The 22,329-nt window shown below is 41.9% G+C and overlaps 1 protein-coding gene across 8 annotated transcripts in view; it reads right to left on the reverse strand.

The window, feature by feature from the left end:
* SEMA5B (semaphorin 5B) overlaps positions 1 to 22,329 on the reverse strand; it is a 264,202-nt gene that overhangs the window by 183,254 nt on the left and 58,619 nt on the right. For 5 of the 8 annotated variants that reach the window (XR_012582007.1, XM_074548796.1, XM_074548794.1 and 2 more), the window contains exon 2: positions 8,462 to 8,685. The exons of 1 other annotated variant lie outside the window; for it this stretch is intronic. The gene's annotated coding sequence lies outside the window, so the exon portion shown is untranslated. Of the gene's footprint in view, positions 1 to 8,461; positions 8,686 to 19,842; positions 19,980 to 22,329 lie in introns of all 8 variants that reach the window. 2 more of the 8 variants (XM_074548798.1, XM_074548795.1) reach the window with 1 other exon arrangement.

A 22,329-nucleotide genomic window follows, 5' to 3' on the forward strand; every position in this document is an offset into this window, starting at 1 on the left:
AAAGGCAAAAATTATGGAAAATTCTAACAAATTGTAGATTAGTTTGTACTAATTTATCCTTTAGTTATGGCAGCACCAAAAAGCCGACCCTGTGCCTGAACTCTTTGCATTGAGCACAGTGCAGACATTGGCTGTGGTAGTCTCTGCTCCCTGGAGCTCACCAGCAAGAGATCAAAGAGCTAAAACTGTAGGCAGGGAAAAGACAGACAGTAAAAATTGGAGGACACTTGTGTACAATGGCTTGTGAACACAAATCCCACTCAGCCAGTAAGAAATGAATCACTGTGAAGAGATTCTGACCCTGCTACCCATTATGCTCAACAGACAAACTCAATGAAATAATTTATCTAGTTATTTACATGGCTTCCATTAGAGCAATGTCTCAGCATTCACAAACCAGATGGGTTTTTCCTCACTGTGCTCCTGAGAAGGAGCACATGCTGCTAACGCTACATCATAGACAAGGAGTAGAGATAATAAAAAGACAAAATGCTTTTTCCAGGGAAACTAGTATCTGATCTGACAATATTCTATATAATGCCAGAGGGCTTCTGTAGGTTAAGGTGCTGCTCTCAGGGACAGGCCATCAGGCTTTAGTCATAGGCAGACTTCTTACCACCCTGGTCATTATGTTTTGAGCAATGACTTCTGTACAGTATGAATCAGGAAAAGTGAAAGAGAAAAAGGGAAAGGGAGGGTAAAAAAGGGAAAATAGGAAAAAAACATTATAAAGGAAAGACATGATAAATGTAGCACCAGCTGAAAAAAACCAAACTGCAGAAACAGAGGAACCAGTCAGGCAGTTCACTGAGAGGACTGAAGCAATTGTTTTCTTCAAGAAACCTCATTCATCACATTTCCATAACCCAAAAAAGGCTCTCACAGTCCTCTCTTTCAACACATTAAGACTAACATGCATACACACTCTTCACATTTCCTTCTTTCTCCTATCAGTCTTTTCCTCATGGAAGAAATCATAGGAAAGGGATGAAGATGAGAACATTTCTGCAGCTGTTCTGCCAGGGCTGAGTCCTGAAGGTGGGACACTCAAAGGAGCCCAGGGGTGATAGAGCACCCACCAAAAGGACTCAGTCTTCACTTAGTCAGATTACTCCTGCTTCTTTAAAATGGTGACAGTGGAAATGCTCCTTTGGTGATGTCCCAGGAGGCAGATCAGAGCCCAGCTCACCAGCTTGTGAGAAAACAAGATCCATCTGTTAGCTCAAACCTCCAGGACTAGCAGGTAGTCTTTCCTATACAGAAAGCCACTGGACAGCACAAACTTTAAGTTTCATCAGCAGAAGAATTCTGGTCTGCACACTGCCTCTCTAAACATAATAGCTAGAGAATAGAGGATTCCCTAAATGAACCCTTTGATCTGCAAGACACTGAGCCTTCTCCTGAAATTTCTTCTCAGACATTTGAATTCCCTGCCGGGTTACAGCATGAAACCTTTCTCATCTCTCCATTAAAGCAGCAGATAGATAGATGGGATAGTCTTCATCTTTCAGGACTCTTGAAGTTCATTTCCCATCAATTTTAACAGGAATGCTAAGAGCTCCTGCTAAGTTTAAGAGAACCAAAGCTATAGATTGTGCTCAGTCAAAGCCAGGAGAATCTCAAGCCTGGTAGTCCCTCCACAGGCTGCCATCAGTTAAAAAAAAGCAACATAATATAAACAACAGTATAATGGCCAGACTTCCCCCTCCACACATGTTGCCAAATCATTTTTGAAAACTCTTCAAGCACTGGTTTTTATAGTCCAGTAAGTGCTGTTAGTGGAGATAGAGCTGTACCAGAACCACCACTGGATCTAAATGTCTTCTCTTTATTAATGGGTTTTATTCTTTCTTCATTGCCAGTCAAAGGCAACAAGGTGTTATTGCCCTTTTGCAAGCTATAAAAAATCTAACACAGCAGTCGGATTACACACCTCACCCAAGGTCCCTTGGGACACCCACATTTGCACAGAGAACTGATCCCAAAATGCCACATACTCGGTGCCCTGCCCTTCCCTCCAGCCCAGCCTAATTCTCTGAATTTCATGATGATTCAAAAGTCTATTTAAAGCCTACAGCTATGGGTGTGTGCAAAATATTAAGGCTGAGCCAAAAAGTTGACTGGATTCTTGGTAAGAGTGAAATTTTACACAGAGCTGGGAGGGTTTACCCTGACATGGAAAAAAGGTGGCATGTGTCAACTGGGTTATGATGTGAAGCCCCAAGAAGATACAGCAGCAATGCCAGTGTCCCCTTCCCACACTCCAATGGTACCCACACAGCCTAGCACAGCTTTCCCAAGTCTGCTCCTTGCTTGTATAGCAAGTGCTGCCATGAAACAGGAAAAAAGCAGATGAAGAGGAAGAGCTACTAATACCTCTTGCAGTTTTCCAGTGTAAATGGAGTGGCCAGGCATAGTTACACACTGAAATGAAGCAGCCAGGAGAGCTGACAAGGTTCATAGACACACAGCCATGGTTTACTACTCAAACCATTCTAAGCTCTTAAGGTAAGCTTTATTATTACAGATGGTATTGCATGCCCTAGATCTGATGTCCAGAATGGGGTTGCTCTCTGTAATCCTTCAGAGGCTGCTTATAAATCACAGAATGCTTCACCTCTTGACACATGGCACTAATAGATGATAATGTAAATGGTGCAATGTTTTAACCTTAGCAGGCATTTGCTTAGGTTATTTTAGACAAAAATGAGGTCAGGAACTGTGGTCATGAGCCTTAATCTCAAAGAGCCTGTCTGGAATCATCTGGAGACCTCGGGCTTGTGCAGCAAGCAGAAGGCTGAGGGTGCAAAGGGGGAGTGGGCTCTGCTGTCCCACTCCTGCACAGCTGCACCCCACAGTCCCCCTGCACCTCCCAGGACCCTCCCAAGACACTTTGCCTGTAGTAAACAGCAACTGCAGTATAATAATTGCTGTGGAAATGATTTTGAAGGCATCAACCCCTAAACACAGAGAGTAAACAAAATCTGCTTCTTCCACTTTTCTCAGGCATCTGAGGGAAGTCCTTTATAAACCATGAGATAAGAGCAGACTCACTGTTCAGACCACATATCTGCCTGGTTCCTTAGATACCACCGAAAGCCCAAAGGCACAGCTTGGCATCTCATCCCCTTCTTATAAACTCTTTCAGAAAGTTACAGCTGATTTTGACACAAAGATGATGAGAAATGGGGAGCTATTTGTGCCATTCTGAAGAACATGCCAAACCCTGTATTAACACTCCCAACCCTGTTAGAAACAAAATAAAGCAAAAACCCCAACAACCAGACCAGCAAAAAGCAATCCTTCTGTTTGCTACTGATTAGGCAGCCGAATTAAAACTGATGAAGTGATTGGATAGGATCCAAAGCTGTTTATCTGCACATAAATCACAGACATGCTTTACTCAGCCAGTATGGATTTACTGAGCTAGAGGAAAGACCTCGTCCTCAGAATGCTGATTATTACAGCAATTAAAATATCAGTGAAGCAAACATTTTGGGTAGAAAGCTGTTAGGGGTTACTAGAGAAATCATTCCATTATATATGAATTCAATCAGGCTTCAAATTTTAAAAAAGGGGAGTTTTAATAGAGGGTTTCTTTTTACTGATTAAGTATATGTTGCTAGAAAAATCAAATTCAAGCAGAGAAAAGATACAAAATAGCTAGCTGGACATGCCAAAGGAGATTAGAAAGGAAGGCTGATACATATTTTATGATCACAAGGGAATAAAAAAAATAAATTGAGAGATGTACTGTCAAACCAGACACAGTGTTAATAGCTAAAGTATATGGCAGTAAGAACTGCTGTTCCCACAGCTATTAATGTAAAAGTGAAAATGTGGAGCAAGCTGCAGCAAAGGAAAATAAATCACACTTTTTTTTTTCAATTTGAAAATATATATAAAATAAATCCCTACCCCCATCACTCACTCTCTCTATCCCAAGCCCTCGACACCAAGACTGTCATTTCAGCAAGCTACAGCTTCCAGGCAAGTGAGACAAGTGACAATTTCTTCCTATTAATCATTGCTAATTTATTTATGCAACTTTTCTACTTATGAGAATCATTGGCCTGGAGATTATTTCCTCTTTCCCTTTGAGTCCTGAGAAACTATTTAACATGGGAAGTAGTTAAGGGGGGTAAAGAGGGGAGAGTGTCATGTAGCCAAGTTACGCATCCCAGCTGGAATTTGGGATGATGTCTTGCAGTTCTGGCTCCTCCAGCCAAGTTTCATACAGGAAGCACGGGCGTGCCAAGGGCGCAGCAAAATCCATGGAGCCAATAAATAGCACTTGAGTCCATTAACACACTCCTGCTGTGGATCCCTGCACGAAAGCTCAGCCACCTTGCAACCAGCTTGCTCATGAGGTAGCCAACAACTTGCACAGGGGAAAGGTTTGGGAGCCAAGGGATCCTCTGGTGAAGCCTCACAGATGCAGAGCGTGTGTGCATGTGGGATGTGTCCAGAGCCCTGCCAGAAGAGGCAAACACTGCTGATATATAAGGCTTATATGGAATAGTGGCCATGGAAGGTCATGGTGAAGTAAAAGGTAAATTGCTGTGAAGAACTTCACAAGGCCCCTGAAGAAAACTCACTTCTTGCCCAGAGGGTCCTCTCCAAGCCTGGGATGGGTCTGGAGGTACCACAGAGGAGCAGGCATCCCCATCAGTTCATGCAATTTTTGCCCATCCACAACAACCTGTTTCAGCTAGGAAAAAGGCCTAGGAAAACATTCTAAAATTTGTAGATTAAAATTTTGTACTGCATGCATTGCAAGTCTGATTGTTATTTCAAAGCTATCAGTAGCAAGAATAATTTCACTTACCATAGAAATACCTCCATGATAACTTTCTGGAATAAGAGATAACTTTTGAGGAAGGTAGCTGACAAATTACTTGACAAATTTGTCAACTATTTTGGAGCCATCAAGATAAAAGGCTTTATATGTTGTATGATTTTTTTATGTATGTATATAAAACACTTTTATTGGACTGTTGATAAAAGCCTGAGCTACAAAGGAACTTTTTCCCCCAGCTGAGAAAAGGCAAGCTGCTAGACAAATCAGTTCAATCTCTGCCTTTCAAACAATATAAAGCAGTATAACTTTCAGGAGTAACACCTCATCTGTTTTTTTCTCCAGACTGCCTATCAGGAATCAAGCATTAAGTAAACATTTGAAAAGTGTTCCTCTGAGAGCAAAGGTTTAGATTTGAGTCACAGGATCCATTGAAAAGAAAAATTGCTTCTGTGCATTGGGACAGTGCCTTCCCTTCTGAAAAGTTTCTAAAAAGAGCAAATGGAGATAATCTTTTTACAAGGTATAACCCATACGGAAATTCATTATTCTTTCCCTTTAAAAAAAGTCAAGATATTTCAGAAAGTGAGAATGGAATCACTATTTTAAAACTATTAAAAATATGCAGAAGATTTTCTAACAACTATAGCCAGTAAAGGCATGGTTAAAGTGCTTTATCATGGTCTTAAGTGAAGCTCTGATTGATGAGAACATGAGATAAACAAAAGAGGAAAAGACATAATAGAGCCCTAAATCACTAAGAGTATTTAATCCAGAAGTGGGGCTATATATACCCAGTGATTGTTGATTAAATATTTTAAGGATCTATTCTTCTCCCAGCACAAAACAGTCACTAGAGTGGCTTCAGCACTGCAGCTCCCCGAAGGCTGCATTACTGCTCGTTAGCCCCGTGCAATCACCACTGTGGATGCAGAGCTGAAAGGAATCATTGTTCCTGCTGCACAAAAGCTAAACTGAGCCTCCAGAGAAGGTGAATGATTTGCAAAGGATTTTACAGCAGACCAGTGGCACAGCTGGGGGAAGGGGGAAACCCCAACTTTCCAGCCGGTGCTTCCCAGACACAATTCCTCATTGCTTGCAAGAACACCCTGAAGTTAGGCATTATTTTCATTCCTGCCTTTTCCATACACAGACATGACTATTAACTTCAGACTGTCACCAAAACCATGTACATATCCATGGAAGGTCACAGAGGCAGGGCCCAGGATAGTGCTTGAAGACAATACTTAGCTCTAGGTTCTACCTTCAATACCTGTGAAAGATAAACACTTCCCTTCAGTAGAGTTAAATTGGAGATGAAAGTTTGATCCTAAAAGGCCTAAACTAGACTTACAGCTGCTTGGCAATAGTTGTCTGTCATAGCCAACACTAGTCCGGAATTCAGTCTGATTACACAGCATTGAGTACGGCAGGCACCTGGGGCAGAGCATAATCCCACACCAGAGCACCCTGGATACACAGGCAAGGCAGGGTAAGTCATGGAGTCAGACAAAATGCCCTGGATGGTCACACCAAGCTGCACACTAAGAATTTTTTAAGATTAATTAAATCACTGAGATTAATTTAGGTGATTAGATGAGTCAAAAATTCAGAGGGAGCTGCTTTTTCCCCTCCTTTGGCTACTCCAAGAGACCTTTTAAGGGACAGGTGATCTTTTTAACATATAGTTATTGTTCTCATTAGCATTAAATCCATTAATATGAATATGAAAAGAATTCAAGGAGAGACAGGAAATGACTGCAAACATTTTTAGTTAAATGAAATTCCTATTCTTCCTGCAAAGAGTACAGCTGCACCATTCTGGTGCAGAAGGTACCACTCTGGGCAAGGAAGATCAAAGAAGTAAAAGCCACTGAGCCAAGTTCACCTTTCGCATTGTTTCTTAGCCAGACCCAGGATACTGAGAGCAACTCTGCCCAGGAAATCTCCAACATGACTCTTCTCTGATTAAAGGAAATCTCCAACATGACTCTTCTCTGATTAAAGTTTATCTGTTGACATTGACATATCCAGTCTTTTGGTTTTGCCAGATCTTTCAAAGAAGAGCTGTGAGGGGACCAAGCCTGTGTTGCTGGTCCTGTCACTGCTCGGCTTCCCACCAGCTCACACTGCAGGACATGGGCAAAACAGCAACAGGGCCAGGGCTTTTACAGGCCAGTGCACAGCCAGGCCACAAACCAAAGTACTGGAAGTACAAGCAAATTTTAAGGTCAAGCTCACAGGGCTTTTAGGATCCCTGATATGCAGTCAAACAGTTCTCAATAAAACAACTTTCCTCTGCCCCTAGACTGCCCAGGGTACAGGAGAGACTTGCTCGAGCAAGCCTCTGGAGCATAAGGAGCACAAGGAGCACAGGACTATCCCTTTTTTCTCTAGGCACTGTGGCACTTGTTCCCTTTGGATGTGTATTTTTGTCCAGCAGCAGAGTTAGGCCATATGATCCCATTCTCTCTTGTGAGATGACCAAGTTTTGCTCAGTATAGCAACCTGCAAAAGAACAGTGTATCTGGGATTTCTGGGGCTTTCTGAACACGTCTCTGCAGACTGCTGCCTGCTAATGGCACCACTTGATTGATTGATTCCTGCAGCCTCCTTCACATCTCCTCTCTTTCACAGGACTCCCAGCCTGGGAGCTGTCTGCAGGACTGAAACTGACACTTCCCCTGCAAAAAACATCCTCTGGACCCATATGTCTTTGCCAGACAGACCAAAGGGAAATGAATCAACATGACTGGATCAGATCAGTTGTTCTGGAAAACTGTATGTTGGGTCCATCATTCTACAAAATCAGACAAAAATATTTTATATTTCTGTTAGAATAAAAAAATTATTTTCAATAAGGAATTTAAAAATGCCTTTCCATTTTCCAAACTTAAACTACAACCTTTCCAAAGTGGAAACTCTTCCTAGTTTCAGACAGCATAAAATAAGCACGAACTATAAATAGTACCTTCTTGTAGTGCTTCTGTGGAAAATATGTTGAGTTTTTGTGGGATATATTCTAGGACCAAAGTAATCAATTTCCACTCAGCATTCCCCTGCTTATACTACATCACATCTATCTGTCCTGACTAACTGAGAAGTAGTAGGTTCCTGTGTAACAATGAACTCTGGCAAAATACACCAACGTTATTTGGGATTTGAAGTAGTATATAACCAGGGCCTGCAGCAGTGACCCCCCTTTTTAGTCAACTGTGATTTTCCCACCCATTATACAGCAGCTAAAAAGTTGCATCAATTCCCTACACTGCAGCAGGCACACAATTCTTTTATAAACAAATGATTAGAGGAACATGCATGCTTTATAGACAGTCTGAAATATAAGGTTCCTAACAAAGTCAAGAGAGAAAGTCCCACTGAGTCTAATGACAGCCGAGTTAAGTCATTGAGCCACTGGAAAATGCTGCATCTAATGTCTGTCATTCTTTGCCTTTTCCAGAATCACAAATAGGCTGTGGCAGCCTCAGGAAACAGTGGCCAAGCCTTCCAGCTCCAAGATTTGTGCTTTAACTACTTGACATATCCTCTCATCACTGGAGCAGGAGACAGAATGATCAGAGACCAAAACCCCTTGCACTGAGCCATCTGAAAATATCATGTTTCAGCCCAACAGAGACGTGTGTCATTCCATCAGTAACTCACCAGCCCAGAGGACGAGTCCAAGACAAATGTCCCGGCAGCAGTCCAAGGTCAGAGTCCCAGAAGGTAAAGCCGTCAAGAAGGGGTGATGTAAATGTTCCCTCTCAGAGACAGTCCCACTGCAGTCTTCTCTGAATCCCTGGGACTCTGCAAACTTCCTTCTCTGGCATGCCTCTTTGGACTTCTTCCTTCTAATTTTCACATCAGCTTGTTTGTGGATGATTTATCTATTTAAAAAAAAAAAGGCACATTTTTCCTCCATTAAAAAAGAAGTGCGTCTGCATTTGGCTGACACAAATAATGGTGTTACAAAGGCCTCTTTGAGGAAGGATCTCTCTACTTTACGTCCTTCCTCTTTGCTGAGTTATGTGACAAAGATCCTGGGAAAATAGCTCATAAACGTCATGGTAAGCACCATCTCCCCCTCTCCCTTTTCCCTCCTCACAAAATTTTTTTAAACAATTTAAATTATCCCATTCTGGGTCTGAGCATTGAGTCTGATATGTCACAATTTCTGAAGGGCCTACTTTTCTTCCATCACTGACCAGGACACAGAATCCCTATTCAGTGTAAATGTAACTCAGCTTAATTTTTCCAAAGACCATTTATTTTTACAATCTGGTATACACAAGTGAGTGAATATTACTTGATAGGCTAGAATTTCATGAAACCCAACTAATATGAGGGCTCCAGATCACTAGATGCAGCATAAACATATGGTGAAAACTTTGTAATCGTCCCCAAGACTACAGAGGCATCCTGTGAGGCAGCCAGGAAAGGAACTGAAGTCAATTTTCTGAGTCCCTGTGTAGAGCCTTAAACATAAACCATCTTTCCTCCATATCTCTGTTCTCAGAAAACACATATTTTCTCAGTTTCTGCCCAGCTAGCAAATATCAAAAGCAGTTTTCATCCTCTAGTATTAACTCAGTTACAGCAATTTTAATTGCGATTGGTTTCCTAAGTCGTCGTCTCCTCTCACAGTAATTTTTGCTGAAAATTTACCTCCTGTCATTGCATGGGCTCCATTCTAATCAAGCCACACATTTCCCTCCACACTTTTGGCACTGCATTTAAAAATCAAAGTGCCAAATCCCTCTATGCATCAAAGGGCCAAATCCCTCTACTCAGATGCAGCACTTATATATGCCTATCAAATTCAGAGAGAAGTCAAACTTTGACCCTAAATAAGTTGATATATGAAAACATGACAGTGCTTCTTTGGCTAGAAGAAAAAAGACATTACTTAAAAAGCCTTTACTTAATTCTTTGTATCTGCATTACAAAACAAGCAATTATAAATCTCAGATTGTTCTAAACAGTACAAGTAAACCTATCAAAATGAGATGCACGTGCCAGCATCTCATAAATGCTTTTCCAAGCAGATATGTTAAGCAGAGTTGCAGCCCTGCTTCAGGTCAGTGTAGTCCTGTAGTAATTACAAGTGCTAAGAACAGAGCAAAGACCAGATTCAGGGCAGAACCCATCCTTTTTCACCTTTAAAGAAAATAAATTTCAAAGAGAGCCCAAGAAAGAGTGAAGGAAACTTCAGAAAAGTGATGAAATCCCAAGCCTGCCACTATATGCAGAGCTAATGATGGCTCTGTTAGTGAGCTGAAGAGGAATGGCACAAAGGATGGAGAATCTGCCAGACACTGACAAGCCCAGATAAAATGAAGAGTTATAAACACTAATAGAGAAAGACTTGTTTCCCCCAGTGATGAACTACTCTGTTCAACTGTAGACCCGAAGCAGACACAGATCTAGTCTGTGGTACCTAACCAAAAAAATGTGACTGACACCTACTTAAAGGAGGGAAGATATTTTAAGTAAGTCTTCCCCCACAAAGCACTGCCCATTCTACATAGGGACAAAGATGGGGTCTGCTGGGAGAAGACCACCTGGCATTTGCACCCTAAGGAGAAACTCAATGTCACAGCATAAAGGACTAAAGCTGCAATCAGTTACATAGCTGGGTCCAGTACATGCTAAACAGTAGTTGATAAACACTTGCCATGTGCTATATAGGCCCAAAAAATATTTTGGTCAAACACCATGGAAGTGTTATCTTTCCTATGGCCCTGGAACACTATGAGTGTAACTTTCATAGGTTATTGTTCATCTGCTTCAATGCCTCATATGAGAGCTGGATTAAATCTGTGACTATCCCCAGCCAACAAGATTGAGTTACTGCACCAAAATCGCTTGTGCTGACTCCTGATAACTCACATTTACTTTCCTCAGCCTTTACAGCTTCTTTATTTGACGTTTACTGCCAGTGCAACTGGTGCCATTGTTTCCACAGAAAATCACAAACACTTTGTTACTGATTTTCACCAAAGAGCAGAGAAGATCTGAGAGTAACTGGGATGGCAAGTTCTCCAAGCAACAAGCAAACTTTTGATTGCAACAGAAACCTAGAAGCAAAAACTGTAAATCTCACAACTGGAGTGAGAGTTTGCAGCTAAGGTGACTTATACATCCAGTAAGGGATGCTGCAGAACCAAGAGACAGGACAGATTGCAAAAATGGACTCACTTGTACTGCAGAAGAAATAATGTCCACAGCAGTACAGATGATTTCCTGCAAGTGTTTATGTATTTGCACTGGGGAAAGAAACTTGACTAGCAACCAGGTTTCCATCTGAAAATCTCTGGTAGGTGGAAACTGCTAATTTTCCACTTCTCCAATGAAAATCTCAAAACTCAAAGAAGATCTCTATAAAGCAATGTTTTTACAGGAATAAATTTATCTTTCAGCCAGCTCTCTAACACACACATCCATAGTAGCATGTAATAACCAGTGCTAGTATTTAGGCTGCTCTATTTTCCTTGCTGAAAGCAATACTACTCTATTTCTCTTTAGGACATCTCCCATTTTCATTTCAGATAATTAGAGAATAAAATCTACTGTCTTCTCCACTTCCACTGCTGTTGACAGAGACCAAGGACTAAAGACTTATTTTCCAGTGTACAGTTACATCCCTAGCAAGCTCTGCCCATCAGATTATTCCATTAATTTTCCAAATGACATGAGATCACAGTTTTACATTAATTTCCTGATGATTATCTAGGTCCTGGAAAAATTGCATCAAATTTTGAGCAGCTCAAATCCTTATGAGAATTCTGTTTCTTAAACACAGTAATGATCAGCTGTTTTGGACAATAGAAACCACTTCCATGCACGGGGTGCTACCCTTTCATTTTCAGACATTGCAAAACTCATCAGTTGGCAGTCATGAATTGTTAGCTGGGATCCCTATGCAACCTCATCAATTTGTGCCTATCAGTATATTTAAAATAAAGCAAGAACTATCAACTCTATATCTGTGCTACAAAAAGATAAACAGTTTTGTTAATCACTTGCCTTTATTGCATCAGAATCACTGATTTAAATATCAGTATCAGTTCTTGCACTGTTCACCAATTTTAGTAAACTTGCACTGGAAATTCATTTGGCTCACTTTTACTCAGATGTGACGTTCTGGCAGTATGCATTTGTTGTCTCTTTTCCATAAAGCTTTCCTGGCAACACCGAGACAAGGCTGTTTTCAGACATGCTCCTAAAATGAGCTGTGAGCAGGCAGGAGCCCAAGAGCCCATTGGGAGCAGCAAGCCCTGCAGGTCGGGAATTAAGATCACCCACTGTGTAACAACAGCCATGGGGTCAGCTCTGCCTCAAGGGAACAGCAGGAGTGCAATACAAGAGTTGGATTTCCAGCAGATGCCTCTGAGGTGTCCACTGTCCTCAAACAGTGAAGAGTGAAGCACCCAAACTCCCCACAGCCCCATGAAGAGTCCCCCCCAGGCTTTCTATAACACAGTTTTGACCAGGCACAAAAGTCATGAGGCTGTAAATCTCCATCACCTGTACAACCACAGCACACTTGAGTTTTTGTTTCATATTATGAAGATACAAAATATCCAATTTCTTTCTTTGGTGTTAGAGAAACAAGAAGGTTTCTACAGTGCTACCATAGTGCCTTTATCCAAACACGGATTATTAATGCAACTAATGGTCATGATGGACAAGGCTGACAGAACACCACTGGACTCTGCTGTTGAACCCACTGTATCAGGCAGGAAAGACTGAATGTCACACTTGCTGATTTCAGAAAACAAAGTATTTCTACCTAGTTTGTCATAACTACCTCATTAAGCAAATGATTTCCCTTTTCTGCCGGCCCCTAACCATCTGAAAGTTTAGCCTCATTTCCAATTTGAATGTGCCCTTTATTAAATTGAATTCACTGTTCTTTGTGTTACTACTTGTGTTATGTATCATTTCCTTTTCCTGGTATTAAATGACCCTTAAGATGATCATGCTGCCATTAAGCATTTCTCTAGATGAAACTGGCTAAATTCATTCCTGCTTCTGTATCTCCTTTAATGGTGAAGTGTTCCTTTGGAGTCTGGTTTCTGACATTAAGAGCATGATCTTGGTGCATGATGCTACAGGTGTGATCTCAGCAACAGCATAATGACACATTTGTAAATTTTCTTATCCCAACTAAGCTGCTTTTCAACCTTCACTAAAATGAAGAGTGTTTTGATAACTCCCATCAACAAGTACTTTTCCTGACTGCTTTCATTTTGCATCAGTCATCTCAGGATAGATTTGCTGATTCAGACCAGACACTTCCCTGGTGGCACCACAAACATCTACACATGGAATTAAAAACCCATTGGGTCTCAGTACTGCCGAAGCCTTTGGCAGAGAGAGCTGGCAATCAGGTTCACAGTGGTGTGAGAGGCACTGGCTTATGCTGTCAAACAGGAATGAAGTTAAGAACTCTTATGTTTTCCTATATCTTCAGCTCTGGGGTACAGGATTTACTGTGGGATTGGGACTCCAAACAACAGTAAGGTTAATGCAGTTATGAGTTTCAACTGAGCTGCCTGTCCCTTCATTTACACATTCTTTTAACTTAGCTGTTTTTTTCATATGCATTTTACCTTTTCACTGTTCAAGTGCAATTTGACACAGTCATTTCCTCGCTTGTGATCCTTTCCTGTATGTCTTTCTCTGGTCCTGGACCAAACCCCATTTTGGAAAGACATTTCTGAGCTACCTTAATAGGCTAAGCCTCCCATATTTCAAATCAGCAACAACGGACAGAAGTAAGAAAACTTGTCAGCTCAGTTCAGGCACAGAAATCCCTCCCATGCCTTCCGCATGTGTGCACAGGCAGTCACACAATCACACCTGCTTCGTCACCTGTAGGGTCAAACCTCTTGAAATTCTTCCATGGTTAACTTGCAAATAACCTATAACCCAACCAGAGACCCACCTAGAAGATTGGTAACAGTACCTTCATTCTGCCTGCCAAAGCTGTTCACTTCTAAGGCTTTTTTTAAAAACAAATATGGATATGGACATATATATGTATGTGTGTGTGTATGTTTGCATGTTAATGTCTGTGTGTATATACATACCTGTCTGCATATTTATGTATACAAGTATATTTGTATAGTTACACAGACACTTATTTGTAATTTTGGCCTCATATGCCCCCAAAGAACAAAGCACTTGAAAATTATTCTTCCAGTAGGGCTATGACAGCATGGTGAAAATCTCTCTGCTCTTAATTAGTCAAAGGCTCTTAAACTCAGGGACTTATAAACTACCAGAAGTAGAAATCTATTGAATGTAAGTAATGTGCTTTAGATAAGCAACAGGGAATAAAATACAAGATGGCCCAGTGTTACTTGTCTCGACAAAGTTTTACTTTTACTGGGTCAGTAGCAGAGTTTTAGTGTTCTTTCTTTACTTTTAATGAAACTTTACCACAGAATCTCCCCTGTACCATGACCTGGAATTCAGAAAAACAATGCAACAGCCTATATATATTTTTCTGATTATATTTTCCAGAGCCAATTTCACACAAACTGTTTATAAGTCACTCACCAGAAAGCAGAAAAGAAGAAAATAACATTTTCCATCTCTTTACTGAAAAGCAAAAAGCCTCAAACCAAGCAAAATTGTACACAGCTGTGTGACACCAGCAGTGACTTTTATGATACCATATGCCCTGCTGAATGGTGTTTCACTCAGCTGATGTAGCCTTACTGAAAGGTTAATAAAGAGGCATGATCTTCGGCTAATAAAGGCTGAGTCTGTTATAAAGGAGATAGATTTCAATTTGCAAGGAGAAAGAGGGGAGGGAAAGAGACAGGCAGGAGAAATCTCTGCTGAGGGCACTGTTGGCACGCCATGACTCGCAGTGCAGGGACAAGGGGCCTTTGATGGGGGTTCACTATGACAGCACATGGGGCAAGCAGAGCCAGGACCTGCCCCAAAGGCCCCTGCAAAGTTCTTCCCCCAGAGCCACACGGCAAACCCAGAGCTTGTCTTCCAGTAAGCATAAGAGAAACCAACATCTCAGTTCTCATCTCCTCCTGTATCTGACACTATTTATCACTCTGATGGGCTACATTACAACTAAAAAGATATGAGGGGGTTGCCAGCCTGGGGGGCTTTTTCCATCTAGGATGCAAAAGAAAGTCTGAGATGCAAACCACTTTAGAAGCACACACGTGGAATTGTGAGATGCACCGTCCCTGAGAGATGGGGCTGGGCCACCCACAGGCACCAAACAGCCTTCAGAGGAAAGACAGATCCTCACCTGCCCTTTCTACCACTGCCTAGAAAGTGGGAAACCAAGGTGATTTTTACTGAAGCAAACCTTCCTTTCAAACATGCATTTCTGCAGAGCCTGGCAGGCTGCTTCCAGCCTCCCAAGACAGCGTTTCCAGCACACCCTGTCCCAAGACCCTCTGTTCCCCCCCCACACACTCAAATCCCATCAAGGTAAACAAGTGATAAGACTTCAGGATTAGGTCTACTGACCTCAGAAGGAATTTTGCTCAAACAAGCATTAAGCCTGGAAGGATTTTGTCCTCACTGAGAGGCTTCTAAAGGTTTCCCACATAAGAGTTTCAGGAAAATGACTTGTGGAATTTACATCCCGCTTTGCTCCCTCAGACATTTTGGCAGCTTATCCTGGAGGACACCAGAGCTGGCACTCAGACAAGACGTCAGCTCACTGCCTAACAAATTATTGATTCTCTCCTCACTTTGAAGCAAGGCAACAACAAACTCCTAAATGCACTGCATCCTTCACTATCTCCCTCCAGAGAAATACCCATCTGTAACACGGGCAGTAAGGGGGTGTTTCCATCCCAGGCCATCTCAGGTGGACAGAGCTCTGTGCTTATGTATTTTGTTCTCAATACCCAGGTGAGATTTCTGCACAGAACAACTTTCAAATCCACACTGAGACACAGTGAGACATATATACAAATATTTGAGTGCACATATATGAAATAGATTGAATTTGGAGTACAGAAGGTGTCCAACAGAAAATAGATTGAATTTGGAGTACAGAAGGTGTCCAACAGAAAATGGGGTTAAGAGTTTGTTTTCCCCAGTATCACATTATTAAGAGATAAACAGAATTTTCCATGCGTCATGCACTTAATGAGCTCCAGATTGAGGACACAAAAAGATCTTGACATTGGCTTGAAGAAACAAAATGTTCAAAATGATTTTGACAACTTGAGGCACTTCATCATAAAAGGCACATCACCACATAAGCATCAGTTTTTTGCAATTCCTGTTACTTTTCTGCAAGTAATAGCAACGTTCCCCATGCTTTCTTGTTTTCCTTGAGCTCTCTTCACTGCCCACTCACTAGGGATGTAGGTTCTCCCTTGAGCCACTGCTCTGCAAGGGCTGTGCCTTCTCCTGCTGCTGGTATCCCAACTCTGCAGCCCCCAATGCCAAAACCAGCACGCAGCCACCAAAAAGTGCTGGTGACTCAGCACTAGACTGACGTCACAAGTGAACTGAAGAGTAACATCTACTTCTACCTCTCTGGGTGTAGTTGTGGGAGCAGCTTTCCCTGGTGTGAAGGGCTAGGAATGAGGCTATTTGATGGAATCCATCAGGGAATGCCTCGTTGGGATACACAGGAGAGGCCAGGAACCAAACCCAATAGTTGCAGCTTGCCGTTGCTCGATACATCTCGTATGCGATGCCTCCCCCTGCCTTGCACCAGCTCACATTAGGACTAGAAGGGGTCCCTTGGGCAAATTCTGCATTCTCACAGCTTGGAATACAGATAAATCCAGCAGCTCATCTATTCTGCCTTGAAATGTTTCCCCTGCACCTGAAATCAATATGGTCTTCATGCAAATTTTTACTGCATGTGCTGCATGGATTCTAAACATTCATTCAGTCGACACACCTAAATAGCTCAGAAAATGATATTATAACTTAGCAAGTCAATGATCTACAATTTTATATCTCCCTAACCACATATTTATAAACAACACTATCAACATCGTTAAGGCTACTGTGTGAAACTCTTATACCATTTCTAAATGTATTTTTTTGCAAATACTACTTTTATCAGAAATATTAAACAGCAATTTCTTTTGCTCCAGGCACTCTATTCTGATTAAGATTGATAAAACAGAGATTTCAAATGTGCAAAATACCCTGTACCACAAATACTTTTTATTGTCCTTGTGAATTGCAGTATGTCCCAATTTCAAGAGTCTGCTTTGCTTTAGATAACGTTGCCAAGTTACTAAAAAAAACCATCAGCAGTGGACTGTTTGCCTCCCAGGGTCATAATAATGTATCCTGGTGATACTGAAACATCAAGATGTAAACAATAAAGGGACAGAAGGATATTGACCCAAGTGGCCAAGTCCAAAAAAACCTGCATTTCTAAAGCAAAGCAGGATTTTCTCCATGGGATAGTACTGGTATAGGTGCCTGCAGAACTAGGTGCTGATTTTAGCATTTCTCAGATGAATTTGCAAACTGAGTTCATATGTTGGGCTCACAGCAGAACAGAGACCTCAACAGATGCAGACTCCTGTACACTGAAGAGGCTGGAATAATCACTCCTAGCCCCAAGGCAGAGAAATAGGAGAACATTTGTTTTCAATATTTAAATCAACTAATGCTGCAGGATATCTCATCATTAATACAAACACACATAATAACAGGCAGCGGATAGCACTGAGACAGACACCTATCCTGCCACATGGTTTTGCAGTCTTAAAATACCCTGGATAGAAATCAAATATGAGCCACTATTCGCTGCAGCAACATTTTTTAGGAGATGGACTGATAGCAAGAAAAGGCAGATAGTGAATCTTTTATTGGGCTGATATATAAGCTGTAACACATGAGCCTTCAGGCCAAAGAAGTCTTCAGGGGGCTGGCAGCAGAAAGAACATTCCTGGCCTGAAAGCATCTCAATGTTTCGAGCCAACACAAAGTCTCCACCTCTGCCCATTTTATCTCAAGCAGCTGAAAATATTTTTTTGCAGCCTGTTTGTGACAGTGACAATGACAACCTGCACAAACCCAGCAGGCCCAACAGAAAAGTCCTCACTGCTTAAGTGCTCTGTTTGGTCGCTGTCCACCCAGGCTATTTATGGAGCAATCACAGGGACACTCACAGCCCAATCATGGTGACAGGCAAGTTTTGCAAGAACTACAGTCACAAAATTAACAATTCTCTGTGAAAACACACAAATTCTTTCCCCTGTGACACTTGGGGGTCCCTGGAAGTGAGCATAGCAAATCTCTTGCAATCACAGTGCAACTTAAGGGAGGAAAAATACTGTTGTCAAGGTGTTTCTCAGAGATGAAGGGATGTGGCCAGGAGTGACTTACATTGCTTTTGATAAGGTTTCCATACAAACATAAGGGCCACTTAGCAGGGACTTGAACAAGGTATTTCCAAACTAAAAGATTGAGGGGGTGTTGGTTGAGTTAAAAAGCTGAGCTCTGAAATTTGGCACTGCAATAATTCAGATCCTGCAGAGACAATCATAGGAGCCAAAAAGAAAAACAACTTTTTGGTGGTTCACATAATATCACAAAATTCGTGAAGCACAGAGGGTTGAAGCAATCTGGCCACCAGGATCAGAAACTTAACTGTGATCTCTTGCATCTGCAAAACACCTTTTGCAGCAGAAAATGGGGTTGATTTTTCAAGTCTCTAGGAAGCACATGAGTACTGAACTAGGGTTTCCAGCAGCAGTAAGGCTGAAGTGGTCAGAAAATCTTTGGAAAATTATTTTTCCTTGAGCCAAAACAATTTGTGGTACCTTATCAGTTCTGCTAAAATTGTGTCTAAAGACAAAAAAGGGAAGAAAACTGGGAAAGCTATGAAAAGGGGAAAATCAGACATGGAGAAGCTTTGAGAAGCATAAAACATTCTGAAATAAGGTTTTGCTTCTGCATGTTCTGTATTACGCACCCGAAGATAAACATTTATTAAAACAAAGCATTTCTGTGAACTCCATAAAAAGCTTCCTCCCTCCCTTCCTCCCTCACCTAAGAATTTCCTTTCAGTTTTGAAATTGTCTGTGTTTGATCCTATTCAGAATAAGTGCAAACATTAAAATCCTCCATAAAACATAGCTTTTATCCATACCATAACTTACACCTAAAACTCCATTCTTCTTTGTAGGCACAATGTACCTGAGCAGTTCACCAAATGTTCTGTGACTCTTTATTAGGCATCTAAATATTTTTTTAAATATTAACTCATCTGGAGAGGAAGACATGAAGCCAGATAGCACTAAGCATACACCAGACTGCATTTTCAGACAAGCCAATTAGAAGCATAAGGCTATGAATAATCTGACCCCAGCTATCCCAACAAACAGGAGAAATAATGAAAGCAAAGGGAGAGGGAAAGAATTCAAACAGGCAGTGTATGTAAGATAACGACAGTGCTGGAGCACCACTGTAGTGTAGCCAGGCTGTGGCAGGCGATAACATTCACTCCCCAGAGAAACCTTCAGGTTTATGACAAATCAAGGATGATGCTCAACAGCCATTTGATGAGCTCTGCAACAGCTGCTGAGGTCTGCATGCCACTGCAACACAGCTGGAAATGCACCATGCCACAGCATTAACTGGATAATGACTCAGGGCTTGCCAAGCACTGAGTATCAGTAACTTTTTCTGATGAGTTATTTGTGTCCATAATCAGCTGTGAAACTCTTTAGTAAAGATGTTCTCTGAAAAGGAGGATTTATCTGCAAAGCAAGCCACTGTTGTTAATAAAGTTGTCTGGCCTCAAAGCCTCAACAAACTGGACTCAAAACCATGCTGCAGGCTTAGGGCAATTAAATGTTTTCCCAGTGATGGAAATTTAAGAAATATTTAAAAGACAGAAAACATGGTAAATGAGTTAATTGGTGGACTTTTGAATATGAAATGGAAGATGTGCAGGGGGGAGCAGAAGAACTACAATGCACCCATGACAGTAGGATCAAGGATGAAATATTTTACATCATTGGAGGGCCATTTTTGACTTGGAAAAAAATCCTAATAGTGCAATCACTTACATCTTGATTGTAAGACATCATGTGCTCTGATAAAGGCTGGCACCAGCTTTCCCAGTGAGCAGAATCCAAGGAACAAATTGTGGCACAGGCAGTTCCAGTTCCCTCAGTCTTGCCAGAGAAAAGCTGTATCCACTTCACTGCAAGAAACATTAAGCATCAGGCTGTGTGCAGCCACCCTAGAGGGAAAACAAGGGGCAGAACGAAGCTTGCTGCTTCCCTTCACTCCATCATGGGGAAATGAGCCAGTGCAGGAGGAAATATTGTGGACAACACAGTGGGGGATTAGACTCTACTCCCTATGCACAGGGACAGGTCAGGCCAACCCAGCTCTTCTAGTTTGGCTTTTTTGTGCATAGAAGAAAATCCCTGGCACAGCTCTCAGCCATGGGATGTCTCCTTTCACCGAGTGATTGCTCTGGCCAGTTACAGGAGCTCTCTCAGCTGGTGGGGAGCACTGCTGCAGTTGTCATCACCATCCCTGGGACCGGAACCAGCAGCAGCTGCCGTGTTCTTGGGGAGCCCATGAATCACTGCCCACAAAGAGGTGACAAGGGAGGGTATGGCAGGTGAGGATGATCGGCAGAAGGAAGGCAGGGCTACATTCCTGTCTTTGCCTAAATACATGAAAAATCAGCCTCAGTCCAGACTGAAGACATTCACACATTGCCACACTGACCAGTCTTTTCCCATCCCTCTCAGGTCAAAGGCATTAGCCTTAAAGAATGTAAATTAAATAACAATCATTGCCTTCTTTATTATACTAATGCCTAGAGCACGGAAAGGGGGGCAGGGGGAACCTAGCAGAATCTTACTCTGATTTACATCAAATACCATTTGTACTTTTCACTGGCTGCCTGAGGGAGAGGAAAACCACAGAATGAATATGGGGGGTCTTTGTCATCACCAAAAGAAGAGAAGCACAAGAAAAGAGCAGATGGGAGAGGATGAAAAGAGGAAAAGGAAGTATTTCAGAGAAGTGAGTTTATAGCTGTTGTTTCTTCAGCATTTCACAGGTTCAGATTGTGCACATATGCTGAGGAAGGAGAGGAGGTTTCTACAGCCAGCAGCAGAGGCCGTGGTACTTTTCCAGGGGTTTCTACTACCCAAAAGCTGAGTCCTAGGAACAGTTCCATAATAGACTTCCAGGAATGACAGTGATGAGAGCACCAGTTTTGCAAACACTAGAGGAAATGGACTCATTTTAATGGATTCTCAGCATGTTTAACATGGCTTGTCTTGTGCTGAGGGTAGGGACAGAGCCCACACAGCCCATACAGACAAAGACGGAACATTTGCTACAGATGCCTGTTCACGCAGCTGTGCCAGTGAGTAACTGAAAGAGCCTGTTGGTGCAGAAAGTTCTCCAACAGGAGCTGCAATGCTGAGAAAAGCTGTTTTCCCCACATTTTCCTTGGACAAGTTGGCAAATGACTACACAGAGCACAAACCCCTCTTACTCTCCTCACATGACAGGTGTGTCATGCTGAGCCCTCACAGAGACCATGGCAATCAAGCAGAACAAAACAACATCCAGCCTGGTTGGACTGTCTCCTCAAGCAGCCTCAGTAGTAATCAGGCCTTTTATTCCCCTGTGCATGATGACCTATCAGGAGAAACCATCATTGTCAATGCTCAATTTTATCCCAAATCTTGCACTGGCTGGTCATTTCTTTAAAGCGCTGGTTTCTATAGTTACACAAAATGAGTGCTGTGCCTGGTTCCTAAGGAAATGAGACCAAACGTGCAGTATGACTTTCTCTTCTTCCTACTAACTTGAGAACTCATGGACCAGCTTTTATCCAGAGCAGAGAAGAGTGGAAGCTCCCAGGATAAGTATGTTCTCACAAATTTCATGAAGACAAGCTCTGGACAGGATATAGCTCCAGGAAAGGCTGAAATGTGAACTGAGACTGAGGAAGACTCAGCTCTGCCTGGCTACAGAAGCAAAACAAAGAAACAAAATTCAGGCACATTAATTTCAGAGAAATTACCCTTCCCAAACATAAGGTTTAGAAACCATTTGTTTCTAAGGATCATTGAATTAATAATCATGAAAACCAATGGTTATTCCAAAAGTTATTTTTTTTCCCCATCATTAATTCAGCCTCTTTGAATTACTAAAGATATGTGCACATGAATGGCAAACAGAATCTGTCCTACAAGTGCCACATCAAGATGATGCTATGGAAAGGCACTACAGTACTCTTTGTTCCCTCACTAAATCTGCCCTGGGGATAAATCCAACCCATACCGATGGGATTTAGCCAAAACCCACTGCAGACCACAGCAGAAATAAAGCTGGCATTTCTGGTATTGCCTCAACTAGCGTGGTTTAAGATGCCAGTATTTCAGGCTTCCTCAGCAGCTCTACCATTCAGCTTTCATTTACATTATCACTGATGGAGGGGGCACTCACAGAGAATTAGAGCTCTGAAAATATCTCCATGCAGACAGGGCCAAAGAGGCCTCCTCCTCATGGTGATTTAC

The sequence above is a fragment of the Zonotrichia albicollis genome, chromosome 10 (genome assembly GCF_047830755.1).
Source record: "Zonotrichia albicollis isolate bZonAlb1 chromosome 10, bZonAlb1.hap1, whole genome shotgun sequence".
In the NCBI taxonomy this organism is placed as follows: domain Eukaryota; kingdom Metazoa; phylum Chordata; class Aves; order Passeriformes; family Passerellidae; genus Zonotrichia; species Zonotrichia albicollis.